At 42.6% G+C, this 15,497-nt stretch overlaps 1 protein-coding gene across 3 annotated transcripts in view; it reads left to right on the forward strand.

The window, feature by feature from the left end:
- nek7 (NIMA-related kinase 7) overlaps positions 1 to 15,497 on the forward strand; it is a 224,589-nt gene that overhangs the window by 68,969 nt on the left and 140,123 nt on the right. For all 3 annotated transcript variants that reach the window (XM_069937882.1, XM_069937880.1, XM_069937881.1), the window contains one exon: positions 8,084 to 8,174. The gene's annotated coding sequence lies outside the window, so the exon portion shown is untranslated. The remainder of the gene's footprint in view (positions 1 to 8,083; positions 8,175 to 15,497) is intronic.

The raw sequence follows: 15,497 nt of genomic DNA on the forward strand, positions 1-15,497 counted from the left end.
TTGTGACCAAGTTTGCAGATTATATAAAAGTAAGTGGAGGGGCAGGTAGAGAGGCTGCAGAGACACTTGGGTTGGGAGAATAGGAAATGAGGTAGCAAATGAAATACAATGTTGGAAAGTGTATGGTTTTGCACTTGGGTAGATGGGAAGAAATTATTTAAATGGGGAAAATTCAAACTTTGGAGGTACAAAGGGACTTGGAAGTCCTTGTGCAGAATATCATAAAGGTTAACCTCCAGTTTAAATAGGTGGTGAAGAAGGTGTATGCAATATTTGAATTTATATTGAGAGGAATAAAAAAATAGAACAGGGATGTTATGTTAGAACATAGAAAACTGCAGCACAGTACTGGCCCTTCGGCCCCTGCTGTTGTGCCAACCTTTACATTCCAACCAAAAAAACTAAATCCTCTGTACGTGATAACCCTCATTATTTTCTTTCATCTCTGTGTCTATCTCATTAGGAGTCGCTTTAATTCCCTTAATCTTACAGCCTTCACCATCAGCCCTGGCAAGGCATTCAGGCCCCCACAACTCTGTATTTTTGAAAAAACTTACCCCTGAGGTCTCCCCTCAACTTTGCTCGTTAAGGAAGAAAGAAACATATATTAAATTTAAGAAGCAAAAAGAAGGAAAGGTTCATGAGAATTGTATGGTAATCAGTAAGGAACTCAAAGGACTTAGGAGACCATGGAGCCGGCATGAAAAGTCCTTGGGAAGTAAGATTAAGGAGAACCCCAAAGTGTTCTATATGAACGTGAAGAACATAAAGATGAGATAGATGAGAAAGAGATAGGGCTACAAGGATAAAGTAAGCAACATGTGCCTGGTAACAGAGGAGGGTGGGGAGGTCCTAAATTAATACTTTGCTTCAGTATTAACCAGAGAAAAAGACCTTGGTCAAGGTGAGGTCAGAATAGAACAAGCTTGTGTGCTGAACCATGTTGTGATTAGGAAAGAGGAAGTGCTGGATCTTCTTAAAAACATTAAGATTGATGTCCCAGGTTGGACAAGATATATCCCAGGTTGCTGTGAGAAGGGAAGAAAGAGATAGCTGGGTCAGTAAGTTTGCAGATGATCGGAAGGTTGGAGGAATTGTGGAGAGTGTTGAAGATTGCAATTTTTGACAACAGGATATCGACAGAGTGGGGTAGAAAAGTGGCAGATGGATTTCAATTCAGATAAGTATGAAGTGATGAATTTTGGTAGATTAAACTGGAATACTGAGTGGTCAGATATTTAACAGTTTGGAAGAACAGAGGGGCCTTGGGGTTCAAATCCATACATCTCTCAGTGTTGCTGTGCAGGAAGCAATGGAGAGGGTGCAGAGAGATTTACTAGGATATTACATGAAATAGAAAATGTCTTGTAAGGCAAGGTGTCTTAAGGAGGTCTACAAGATTCTGAGAATGCATAAAGGTAGACAGCTAGCACCTTTTTTTTAAAAAAAAAACAGGGCAGGAGTAGCAAACACCAGAGAACATCTGTACAAAGTGAAAGGAGCCAGTGCACACATACAGGGTGTTCCCCAACCAGAAGCCCTTGATGAATCAGAGGATTTGCAACCTGCTGAGGGTTAGATCAAGGGCGTTTAAGGACAGGAATCCAACTCTTTACAAGTCCAGGTAAGACCTGTGGAAGGCCATCTCTGAAACAAAGAGGCAATACTGGAGGAAGCGAGAGACAGACAGATATAAGCCAAGATTTTTTTGCTGTCATGTAATAAAAACAGATGTAGTATTTACATGAATTTCTGCTGATAGCAAATCTTTGCCTGAAGATTCACCATCAGCAGAAATTGCCTGGTTCCCCTTGTAGTCAGAGAAAGAGAAGCAAAAGAGGGTCCTTTCAGAGTCTCTGAGTGTCTGTGGATTCACCTCCAGTGCTCTAGCTGCCTCACCTGTTTTGTCAACCACTGTTTTCTTTTCCTTCCATCTTTTCCCTGGAAATCCACAACCAGTGGATTAGCAAGTGGTTGCTAATCATATAACCATATAACCATTTACGGAGCGGAAACAGGCCATGTTGGCCTTTTGAGTCCGCACCGGTTCACTGATTTTGTGCGCCCTCTTCAGGCATTGGTCCCGTAGATCTTCATTCAATAACGATGGGCAAATTCAATGCAGGTGGAATCTTATTGAAATTGAAAGAAAGATTGTTGTCCTGGCACCACACAATATACGGGGAGTTGAGACCATTATCACTGAAATGCTCACACACAAGAAGTCTGTCACTTGACCAGGTTCATTATCCAGTACTAGATCCAGCATTACCTCTCCTCCAGTCGGATACTGTGTTAGGAATCCTTCTTTGACACACCTGACAGATTCTGCCTGCGACACACCTGACAAGTTCTGCCTCAGCTATCCCTCTTTCAGTTGGGAGGTGCTGGTCAATATTTGGGAAGTCTCCGATCACAGCAACCCTATAATTTCTGCATCATTCCAAAATCTGCTTACTTATCTGTTCCTCAGTGTGCTGAGGGTTCTTTGGTGGCCTACATACTACTCCCAGTCCAATGATTGCTCCATTCCTCTTTCTGACTTCCACCCACACCATCTCAGTGGACACTTCCTCTGCAGCACCCTCCCTTTCTACAGCCATGACATTATCCCTGACTAGTAATGCTACCCCCACCTCTTTTACCTTCCATCCTATACCTTTTAAAGCACCTAAACCTCCATCAGCAAAACATGTCCTTGTATCAGCCAAGTCTCTGTAACAGCCAAAACACCGCAATTCCACAAGCTGATCCATGCTCTGTTCATCTTGTTTATTCCTAATACTTGCTTTGAAATGAACACATTTCAAACCCCTCTAACTGACTACATTTATAGTTCCTCTCCTTCCTTTCCTTCCTCACAAAGCCACAACTCATTGCATCATCCTTTTCACCTTCTGCCCTATTTTCTTCAATCACATTTTGGTTCCCATTTCCCTGCCAAACAAGTTTAAACACTCCCCAACCGCTCTAGCAAACCTGCCCGCCAGGATATTGGTTCCTCTCCAGTTCGGGTGCAGCCCTTTTTGTTACAGGTTATACCTTTCCCAGAAATTATCCCGATGATCCACAAATCTGAACTCCTGCCCACTGCTCCAACTCTTTAGCCACAACTTCGTATTCCTACCCTCACTGGCGCATGGCACATGCTGCAATCCTGACATTTCCACCCATGAGGTCATGGTTTTCAGCTTCCTTCCTACTCATTATGTTCCTTCTTAGAAATCTCATCCTAACTCTTATGTGTGTCACTGGTATCAACGTAGACCATGACATCTGGCAGCTCACTCTCCTGTTTCAGTAAACTGTGGATTTAATCAGAGATGTCCCTGATCCTGGCATCTGGGAGGCAACATACAATCTGGGAGTCTTGATCTTGTTCCAGAATCTCCTGTCAGTTTGCCTAACTATTGAATTTCCAATCACTATTGTTCCTCTCCTCCTTTCCCTTCTTAGCTAAAGGGCCAGACTTTGTGCCAGAGACTTGGCCCTGCTAGATTGTTTTCCCCCCTCCCCTAAACAGTATCCAAAACTGTATACTTATTGTTGAGGGGAACAGCCACAGGGGTAATCTGCACTAACGGCCTCTTCTTCCCTCTCCTAATGCAACTAATGGCCTCTTGGGTGTGAATGTCTCCCTTTAACTTGTGTCTATCATGCCCTTTGCCTACTGAATGAACTGAGATTCATCCAGCTCCAGTTCTCAAACTTTGTATGTAATGAGCTGCATCTGGATGCACCTTTTGTGCTCTCCCAGATTTCCCACATCCTGTAATGGAGGCATTCTGCTCCCCTAGCTGCCATCTCCACTACTTACTCTTTGTTGCTTTGCAAAGATCTTACCAGACCTTGAGGCTTTATAAGGCACTGGTGAGGTGCCACCAAGTATGGGCTACATATTGGGCTCCTCATTTAAGAAAGGTTGTGCAGTTATTGGGGAGGATTCAGAGAAGATTCACAAGAATTGTTCTTGAAATTAAGAGATTAGTATATGAGGATCATTTGACAGCTTTTGGAAAATACCTCTTGTGGTTCAGATAAATGAGGGGGAACATCTTCAAAGCATTTCCAATGTGGAAAGAACTTGTCAAAGTAGATGTGGAAATGTTTCCAATGGTAGGGGATTCTTGGACAAGAGGGCACAACTTCAGGATTGGAGGACGCACTCTTAAAACAGATACGGAGGAATTTCTTCAGCCAGAGAATGGCGAACCTCTGGAATTTGCAACCATGTGTGGCTGTGGAGGCCAAGTTGTTGGATATATTTAGGCAGAGATTGATGTGTATCTAAATAGTCAGGGTATCAAAGATTGTGGGGCTGAGTGGAAGAATGGATCAGCTCATTCAAGATTCAAATGTCAAGCTTCCTTTATTGTCATGTAATAGTACAGAAAATATATTACATGAAATTGCCTTCTGTCTAAGAGAGATTAAAAAGTCACCATCAATGTTGCCTACCGCCCATTGCAGTAAGTGAAAGAGAGGCAAAAGAGTGTGTGCGAATTTGCCTTCAGTGCACCTGCAACCTCTGCAGCTGCACAGACAATTCATCAGCAACCTGAGCTCCAGATCCAAATCTCCGATATGATCAAGCACCCAAGGCCCTTTGGGAGCCCTTCTTGCTCCTCAGCATCCTCTTGAATCTCAGCTCTGATATCTGGTTCCCATGAGTCGGTCTCCAGCAGCCTGTACGGATCCCCTGGCTACAAATTACCCACTGCCTGTGTGGGTTCATCAACAGCTGAGCCCCTTGTTGGTCGACTGATGTGGTCACCAACCTGTTGGGTAGTCTCCTCTGTTTCTCCTTCTCAGTGTGGGCCATTCTCCCTTTATCTGGTGCTCTGTGCTGGTCTGCTGCTTCTTGTAACCCCATGTGGCCATTCCTCCTTTGGATCAGTGCTGTTCTCTGCTCCCTGCTTTGCACCAGCCTCAGAGCTGTCATACAACAGCTCTGGCAGCACCACCATTTTTCACTATTGGAATGACAGAGCAGAGTTGATGGGGCAAGTGGCCTACTTTTGCTCCTATAATCTTGTGGTTTAAAGCAGCAATGTTAAGTCCAATCTTCATCACTGCATTTCATATTGTAAGAGTCTTATGTCTATACTAGTCTCAAATTGGGATTGGTTATGTAGCGTGCCAAATCTCTTCAAAGAGAAACATCAATTCAAGACAACTTTGTGTGAACAATGTAGTGGAAATTTTAAAAATTGCCTACTTGCACAATTTCCATATAGGCCATGAAGTATTCCCCCTCATTTATGTTCCCATCATCATAGAATTTAACAGAAACATCCTGTATCTCAGGGGGTTTTATCAAGGGTAAATGACTTTTTAATCCTATCCTCCATGTTTTTGCTGCCTCTCAAATTATTTCCCAAATCCTGGCAAGTACATCTTAAAGCTGGTGTGTGTGTATTGGAGGAATACTTGCGAAACAGCTCACCAGGGGATCCATCTGTTTAAATCAAGGTCATTCCAAATGCACTATTGCCTGCACAAATTTATGGGTGATTCCTTTCTATTGTTCTGGTGTTTTTCCAGGTTGAGGTTTCTGTAAGTGACAGTTGTGTTGCCCCAGATTGAGGCTGCAGTTAATTTATGTGCCGACGTGTGTGGGTGTTTGAAAATTCAGTAGGCAGTTTTTAAAAAAAAAACTTATCAAATGTGGTAATTGCGGACTTGAGATTTATTTAATTTTTCTTGATGATTATTTTTGACTTTTTGCAAATCCAAAGCATCTTGTGTTTTCTCCCTGTGTTTTGCCTTTTTGGTTTTGTTCACTGCTTTAATGTCACTAATCACCCATCTCACAAATGAATGAAGTTGGTCAGAAGATAACAAGTTAAGTCCAGTTTATTTCCATCTGATTGCACAAGTACACTTGACAAAACAGGGTTCTTGGGTGCTTGGTGCAACATGTAGACACACAACCAGACATAACACACAAACGAACAATACATATGCAGGACAGGTATTCATATATACAAATAAATAAACATTATGTAATGAACATGAGAGTCCTGGATGGTTAGTGTGAACAGTTTCTTTGGTCGTTCAACATTCTCACTTGTGGGAAGAAGCTGTTCCTCAGCCTGGTGGTGCTGGCTCTAATACTCCTGTATCTCTTCCCCAATGAAGATCACATTGGTGGGGATGAGGGGAGGGAGACTTGCTACTCTGGATTGATTTCTGGTCCATTTTTCTGCGGCAAACATACCACGCTGTGATGTAGCTGGCCAGGACTCTCTCGATAGAGCTCCTGTGGAAGATTGACATAATGGTGGCTGGTAGCCTTGCCTATTTCAGTTTTCACTGGAAGTGCAGTCGCTGTTGCACCTTCCTGACAAGTGAGGATATTTGTGTGTCCATGATAGATCACTAGTTAAGTGAACTCCAAGGAACTTGGTGTTCTCTACTTTCTCCAGTACAGAGTTGTTAATGTGTAGTGGAGGGTGGTCATTCCTTGTCCTCCTGAAGTTCACAATCCTCTCCTTTGTCTTATCCATGTCGAGACTCCGGTTGTTACACTCGTACAATATCATGCGATTTCCACCTCCTCTCTGTTGTGCGACTCATCGTTGTTCCTGATGATGCCAACAACTGTTGTGTCATTTGCTACTTGATAACCCCTGTTGGAGCTAGATTTGGTGATGCGGTTATGGATCAGTAATGTGAACAGGAGTGAGTTGAGCACACAGCCCTGAGTTGTGCCAATGCTCAACGTGACAGTGCTGGACATTCTACCGATCTGTAACCAGACAGACTGTGGTCTTTCCACATGAATTAACTGCATTTTGTGGTGTTCTTTCAATTAAAGTGTATGTATGATGGAAGTTTTGCATGTTTGACATTCATTGTTAGCCCAGTGTGGTCAGTGGAGCAATAAAAGTAATTTGGTTGAGTTGATGCTTTTTTTCATGAGGAAAACCCAGTCACTGGCCTTTTCATTTCTCCATGTGTCATAAGTTTTTAAATCAATGGACAAAATAAATAGTAAACTTTGTTTACTTGTATTCTAACACATTTGACAACTGATGAGGTAGATGAGCATGCATTTTATTTTTTTTGTTTGAAATCTTCCTACAAAGGTTTTACTTTGGGTTGTCTCTGCTTATCTTGTGAGTTGCAGATTATTTATGTTAAGAAAATAGATTGTGTCTTCAGATGAAATTTAAACCTTTTCAGCACAGTGTATACTGTTCTGTGATTTTTGTAAACTTAATGAACTGAAAAGATTTCCTTTCTCAGAACCCAACGGTTGCATGGAAGAACAATTGTAAACCAGTGTGAGTAGGAGACTAGAATAATTATTACTTTCACAATTAGTTAATTTGGGTTTTTTGATTCCTGTGTTTATCAGAATACTGTACCTCAAATGACAATACTTGTAGGAACAAACTGCATTGGGAATTAGAAAGATGATTGCTGTAGAATTTGCTAACGAGATGCCAACATTGGGGGGAGAGAGGCATCTGTCCTCATGAAAGATGATCAGCCTGAAAGGTCAAAACTCATAATTTATGAATTTTTGGCACAATGGTTGGAGAGATTTTGTTTTACTTATTACTGCAGTTTATAGTTGGGAATGTTCCAATTTGGTGTGAATAATATATTTTCTATTTATTTTGACTATTCTGCAGTGTTCCAAAAGCTTGCTCTTCATAATTATTTAAATTTATTTGTTCATGCTTTGTGAAAACAGAAACCTAACAATGCAGTGCCTCATCTTTTGAAATAAAACAAATATATGGATCACATGCCTTGCAAGCTCAGGTGTGACACTCTGCAGTTTGGATAATTTCTAAACTTGTGTAATAATACTGCTGTTGTAATAATACTGCTGTCATCAGGTAAAGTTCCATATTTTGGATTTAACAAACCAATCTGTCATGCAGAGATATGAAAACAAGTACAGAAATTTGAGTTGTTTGAAATTGTAAAAAGAGATGTTTCTTATCAAATTCCAACTTGTTTGTTTATACTCAAAAATTGGAATTTTATCTCTTGATTTGTGAACAATAATATCTGATAAATAATAATAAGTTATTAATCAGATTTTCTTCTCTTCTCTGCCCCCTAGGTATTGATAGGAATCTTGGCCACATCTTCACAAACGTCTTTAGCTTTAATTTGAACTGATTCTATGAGATCTTTGGATTTCGACTGAACAGGTAAACTGGACATTGATTTCCTATCTTAGACCATAAAACATGGAACAATATAGCATAGGAAAAGGCCTTTCTGCCCATGTATCTGTGCCAAACATGGTGTCTAAATCATTCTAAAACTCTGCTGCTTGTAATTGATAGATATCCCTCTATCTCATTCATATTCATGTATCTGTCTAAAAGCTGCTTCCACTACAACTTCTGGCAGACCAAACAGACACTTAACTATTCTATGTAAAATGAGTGTCCTCTCATAAATTACACTTTAACCTTGCAGAGCAGGTTCTGACAGTCCACACTATCAGTGAAGTTCATGATTTTATATGTCTATCAGTCTCCAACTCTCTGGAGAAAACAATCAACATTTATCCCAACTCTTCCTAAAAACTTGTATCCTCTAAGCCAGACAGCATCTTTGCAAACCCTTTTCAAAACTTCCACATTCTTCTTGTAATGGGGTGACTAGAATTGCTCACAGCATTCCAAAGTTTTGTATCGCTTCAACACTACTTTTTATACTCAATGCCTTGCCCATCACCTTCTCATCCACCCTATTGACTTGCATGAGCACTTTAATTGAACTATGCAGCTGGAATCCAAGATTCCTCTGAAAATCAGTGCTCTTAAAGTCCCCAATTAACTGTGTACATTTTCCTCACATTTGACCTCTCAAAGTACAACATTTCATACCTGTGCTGATTAAACTCCACCTGACATTTCCCTTCCCATGTTTGTCAATGATGTATATCTCATTGTATTCTTTGATAATCCTCTCTGCTGTCCACAAGTCCCTAACTTTTTTTATAATCTTCCAACTTACTAATCCATCCACCTATTTCTTCATTTAAGTCATATACATGTAATCACAAGCAACAGGGATTCCATCATAAATCTCTGCAAAACAATTAGTCACAGGTAACCAGCCTGAATAACATCCTTCTACCACTTTCATGGGCCAGCCAATTCAGTCTCCAAGCTATCAACTCACCATTGATCCCCTTAAATCTGCACTTTCTGAATTGGCCTACCATGAGGTATATTGTCAAATGCCACTAAATCCATGCAGACAATATCCACTGCCCGATCCTCATTATCACCTTTGTCATCTGCTCAAAAAATGCAAATTGGTAATGCGAGACCTTCCCCTCACAAAGGCGCATGTCTCACAAAAACGTTCCTAATGTGTGTAAATTCTATTCTGAATTATCCTTTTGTCTTAGTTTCCCTACCACAGATGTGAGGTTTACTGGTCTATAATTTTCTAGATTATCCTTTTTTATGCTTTCTGAACAAAGGTACAACACTGGCTACTCTCCTGTGGAACCTCTTGTATTGCTAGGAAGGTTGTAAAGTTTTTGTCAAGGCCCCAGCATCTCTTCACTTGCCTTGTTGAATAACTTGGGATATAGCTCATTAGGCCCAGGGGGCTTGTCACCCTAATGCTCCTCAAAAGATTCCACATAGCATTTCCTCCTTGATCTCAAAATGTCCTGTCACATGAACATTCTCCACTTTATGTTTGTAATCACTGCCCATGTCCTTCTCTGTAATACAGATGGAAAGTACTCATTGAGTACTTTGTCCACTTTTTTGACTCCAAGTAGAAATTCCCTTCTTTGTCCTCTAGTGTTTCGATCCTCTCCCTTGTCATCCACTTGTTTTTAATGCAAGTATAAAATGCTGGAATTTTTAAAAATCCTGCTTGACATTTCATGTCCCTTTTGGCCTTCCTAATGCCTTGCTTGAGCTTTATCCTGCAATATTTATATTCTTGCAGGTTCCTGTCTGGTTTTAGCTTCCTGGAATCCTCCTTTTTTCTTTTTGACAAAGTTCATGATGCCTCTTGTCATCCAAAGTTTTCTTCAATAACCTCAAGCAGACACAAAGCAAGTGGTTAAAGGCTTTAATATCCAGAAACATTGGACCTGTCCCTACATGCTGCTGGCCCAGTACCAAGGCTGGTATTGAGGGGAGAGACTAAGGCTCTTAGCCTTTATTGGGGATCTTGCGGGGAGCAGCTACAGGGGCAGAGGTGGGCCAGCCTGTACAGTCCAGTCAGGTCACACCTGCACTAACATGCTCCACCACATTCACTCCTTCCTTTCAGATCAAGTTCAGCAGAGTGAAGCCATATCATCACTGGTCGTGCAGTCTATAACAGTTCACAGATTATTCAGCCGGTCTGGTGGCTTTATCCACCAGTGCGATTGCCGCAGCACTGGTAGCATCATCGTCGGCTCCTGTGGAACGTTGACTTGTTCGGGGCTGAATATCTGGGGGATGAACTGTGTCAATGTAAACAGATTTCAAGGTGGGGAGGGGATGGAGGGGGTGGCGGCCTGAGGGGCTGCGGTGGTGGGTTCAAGTAATCATTTGTCAGGATGGTCCCTGTTCCCTGGTGCAGGTTCCCCGGGACAGGGTATCAGGTGGGTCATTGAGCTTCCATGGCCAATACAAGATCTTGTAATTGTAGGTGGACAGCTCATTTCTCCACGTCATGATCTTGTCATTTTTGATTTTCTCCCACTGTTTATTGTTAAATATAAAAGCGACGGCTTTATGGTTCGTCGGCAGGGTGAACAGTCTGCCAGCCAAATAATGCCCACAGCCTTCACTATAGCCATTCCCGCCTCCTCACTGGCAGAGTGCCTAGGTTCAGGAAAAGAATACCATGGGCTAGCTGCTTGGCAGCCAGGGCAAAGTCGGAGACATCGCTCTCCTCTTGAAACTGGATGGATTCATCAATGGCATGCATCGCCACCTTGGCGATCTCACCCTTAATGCCCTCGCAAGCCTTACGGCCCTCCTCCGATATAGGAAAAATGGTGGTTTTCACCAGGGGGTGTGCCTTGTCCGCATAATTATGGATCCACTGGGCATAGTATGAGAAGAATCCGAGGCACCTTTTTAAGTGAGAGTTCCAGAAGGGAAGGGGGAGCATGCACTTAGGGTACCATGTTCCACCATGTACCTCAAAATGGCCAAATGGTTAGTGCTGAATACTCACTTTTTCTGGTTGCACATTAAATTGAGGCCTTTAGCGGTAGCAAGGAACTTTTGTAGGTTCTTGTCATGTTCCTCCTGGTTGCCACTGCAGATGGTGACATTATCAGATGGATATGTGGCTTTTCTTTGGCTTGGCTTCGCGGACGAAGATTTATGGAGGGGGGTAAAAGTCCACGTCAGCTGCAGGCTCGTTTGTGGCTGACAAGTCCGATGCGGGACAGGCAGACATGGTTGCAGCGGCTGCAGGGGAAAATTGGTTGGTTGGGGTTGGGTGTTGGGTTTTTCCTCCTTTGCCTTTTGTCAGTGAGGTGGGCTCTGCGGTCTTCTTCAAAGGAGGTTGCTGCCCGCCAAACTGTGAGGCGGCAAGATGCACGGTTTGAGGCGATATCAGCCCACTGGTGGTAGTCAATGTGGTAGGCACCAAGAGATTTCTTTAGGCAGTCCTTGTACCTTTTCTTTGGTGCACCTCTGTCACGGTGGCCAGTGGAGAGCTCGCCATATAACACGATCTTGGGAAGGCGATGGTCCTCCATTCTGGAGACGTGACCCACCCAGCGCAGCTGGATCTTCAGCAGCGTGGACTCGATGCTGTCGACCTCTGCCATCTCGAGTACTTCGACGTTAGGGATGAAAGCGCTCCAATGGATGTTGAGGATGGAGCGGAGACAACGCTGGTGGAAGCGTTCTAGGAGCCGTAGGTTTTTAATTTATTATCATCCACCATGTAGTTCATCTCTCTTGTGAGGTCAATTGGGGCCCGCAGTAAGTGGTAGAGGTGGCCGTTAGCCTCAAATGCTGTGTTTAGATGGTCTTCCGGGCGGAGTGGGAAATGGTGGTATGCCAACTTAAGATCTATGGTGAAGACCCGGAACTGGGCAATCTCATTCACCATGTCAGTTATGCGGGAAAGGGAGTAGGCGTCCAATAAGGTAAACCTATTGATGGTCTGGCTATAATTTTTTTTTTTTTTTTTTTAATTTTTTTTATTTTTCACACCATAAATCACATTAGCCATGATATACACTATTTCTTTTCACACATATACAGTGACTTTTTCTCCCCCCCCCCCTTTCCTCCCAAACCACCCCCCCACCCCCCCCTCTCATCCATTTTAGGTATACAATCTAGGTTGCATTAATCCAGTCAGACAATGTTGTCATTCAACAAAATTACACCAGAAATTCTACTGAGTCCATTCTTTTCTTTCCTTCTCCTTCCATCAACTTAGGTAATGTTTGTCCCCGGTAGGTTTTCGCTATTGTATTTAATGTAAGGCTCCTATACTTGTTCGAATATTTCAATATTATTTCTTAACCAATATGTTATTTTTTTCTAATGGAATACATTTATTCATTTAAATTTGGTAGTTTCTTCCTTTTAATTTGGTTATGTATTCCATTAATATTTAAAGACATATAGTTCAGCGTAGCCCTTTTATATTTTGTTTATCTTCTCTTTCCGTTTTTCCATCATTACCTTTCCTCCTTTTCCATTTCTGTTTTCTTATTTTCAACTCTTTATAAGACAACATTCCTACAACATCTAACATTTTCCTTATTCTCCTATTTCTATCTTATTTATCCCCAATCTCCCCTTCACCTCCTGAGTTGTCCTTTATCCCTTGTCGGACAACCACATCTCCCCTCTCCATTTGGATTTGCGAATCCACTCGCAAGCGTCAACTGATTGTGCAGTGACCGCTATTTCCCCCCACCCCGCCTCCCCCAGAAAAGATTTCACTTTTCATATGTCACAAAGGTCCCTCTTTTAATTCCCTCCTTATTCTCTCTATTCCATTACCTTCCCTTATTAATTCTTGTCTATACTATCTATATTTTCCTCTAAGTACAGATACATTCATGTATGCTCATTGTCTCTATTCACTCTTATACCTCTTTACCTGCATACATATCAATCTTGATCATTTTTACTCTCATTACCCGTCTTCATCCCTCAGTCTATTTTTGTCTTTACCCACATACATATCAGTCGTGATCATTTTAACTCTCATTACCCGTCTTCCTCCCTCAGTCTATTTTTGTAATTGTTCTGCAAATTTTCGTGCTTCTTCTGGATCCGAGAATAGTCTGTTTTGCTGTCCTGGAATAAATATTTTCAATACCGCTGGATGCTTTAGTATAAATTTATACCCTTTCTTCCATAAAATCGCCTTTGCTGTATTGAACTCTTTTCTCTTCTTTAGGAGTTCAAAACTTATATCTGGATAAATGAAGATTTTTTGCCCTTTATACTCCAGTGGTTTGTTGCCCTCTCTTACTTTTTCCATTGTCTTCTCCAGTACCTTTTCTCTTGTAGTATATCTTAGGAATTTTACTACAATAGATCTTGGTTTTTGTTGTGGTTGTGGTTTAGAGGCCAATACTCTATGTGCCCTTTCTATTTCCATTTCATGCTGTAGTTCTGGACATCCTAGGGTCTTAGGGATCCACTCTTTTATAAACTCCCTCATATTCTTGCCTTCTTCATCTTCCTTAAGGCCCACTATCTTTATGTTATTTCTTCTGTTATGGTTTTCCATTGTATCTATTTTTTGAGCTAGTAGTTCTTGTGTCTCTTTAGTTTTTCTATTAGATTTCTCCAATTTCTTTTTTAAGTCTTCTACCTCCATTTCTGCTGCTACTGCCCGCTCTTCCATCTTGTCCATTTTTTTTCCCATTTCTGTTAAGGTCATCTCCATTTTAATTATTTTCTCCTCTGTGTTGTTTATTCTTTTTCTTAAATCCTTAAATTCCTGTGTTTGCCATTCTTTAAATGATTCCATGTATCCTCTAATAAGAGCAAGTATATCCTTTACCTTGCCTCTCTTTTCTTCTTCTATTTCACCATACTCTTCCTCTTCTTCTTCCTCTGGGTTGACCATCTGTTGTTTCTTTGTTGCCCTTTCCTCCTCTTCTATCTTGTTTCTATTGTCTTCTGTGGTCTCTTCTTGCTGCAGGTGTTCTGCAGCTGTCGTTGCCGGCTGTGGAGATCGACTCCCCAGCTGGTCCCCCCTCCCGTCGGTGTGTTTTTTTTCATTCGCATCGCGCATGCGCGAAACTTCGCGCATGCGCGGTTGCGCACTTTTGTTCGGCTCTGCGAGCCATTTTTGTAGTCCATTATTTACCGACCTGAGGGAGCGGGTTTCTCTCTCCGCAGCGGGCCTCTTCGGACAGGTAAGGCCTTCACCTTTTTCCTCCTTTGTCTTCTCTTCCTCTCTTCTTACCGTTGCTTTCGACTTTTCTTTTTTTGTCGCCATCTTCTTTCCACCTTTATACGCACTTTTCTGTAACTTTTATTTCTGTGCCTTTGTGTTTTCTCTTGTTTTTCCCGACTTTTCTGGAGAGGGCTGGAGTTCACCGTCCGGCCACTACTCCATCACGTGACTCCTCCTCGATGGTCTGGCTATAATTGATGATCATCCGGTGCTTCTCCCCACTCTTAACCACCACCACCATTTTTGCCCTCTAGGGACTGTTACTGGGTTCTCGGATGCCCTCTGCCAGCAGTTGCCCCACTTCAGCTCTTATAAGTTCCCTGTCCCCAGGGCTGTATTGGCTACTTTTAGTGGCGACTGATTTGCAGTCCGGGGTGAGGTTCTGGAATGGTGGGAGGAAGGGGAGGGGGGGGGTGAAGGACCCAGAGGGTGGCCAAACCACAGGTCGGGTGCCCTGGATGGCATTCCCGCATCTGATTGACAGCGTTCGGAAGGAAGGGCCCCCCCACCCAGGAATTGGTTATTTCTGACTGTGAGGGGAGGATGGGGCCTGTGAAACTGCATCAACATGCTCTTAAAATGGGACTGGAAATCCAGCCCCAGTATGACAGGTGCTCAGAGGTGGGGCATCACGAGCAGCTTGAAGTTTTTATACTTTGTGCCCAAAATGGTTAGTGTCACGGCGCAGTAACTGTGGATTTCCTGGAGTGGTTTTTGGACGCTAGAGCGACTTTACAGGGGATATTACAAGGGAATAATGTTGGACTGTGTCTGGGTGTATAAATCTCTCTGTGCTCCCCGTGTTGAACAGGCAGCCTGTGGTGCAGCCGTTTACCTCGATGTCCATTATAGATCACGCCAGTTGGTGTGGCCTGCCCTGGCCCAGCATGATAAGAGGCCAAAGCCAACTCGTTGTTGGAGTCCCTGCTGCTGTAGCATTGAGACGGCTGCCACCAAGATGGTCGCTTTGGAGATCTTGAAGATGGCCATCCCAATGGATTGCTCTTGGTTGAGTCTGAAAAAGAAGCTGGATGTGACATCATCCCATGTCATCGTCCTCCTGTTCCCCCCGTTTGGTTCTCAGCTACTGAAAGTGACGCCGGAAG

Source organism: Narcine bancroftii, chromosome 5 (assembly GCF_036971445.1).
Source record: "Narcine bancroftii isolate sNarBan1 chromosome 5, sNarBan1.hap1, whole genome shotgun sequence".
NCBI classification, from domain to species: Eukaryota; Metazoa; Chordata; class Chondrichthyes; order Torpediniformes; family Narcinidae; genus Narcine; species Narcine bancroftii.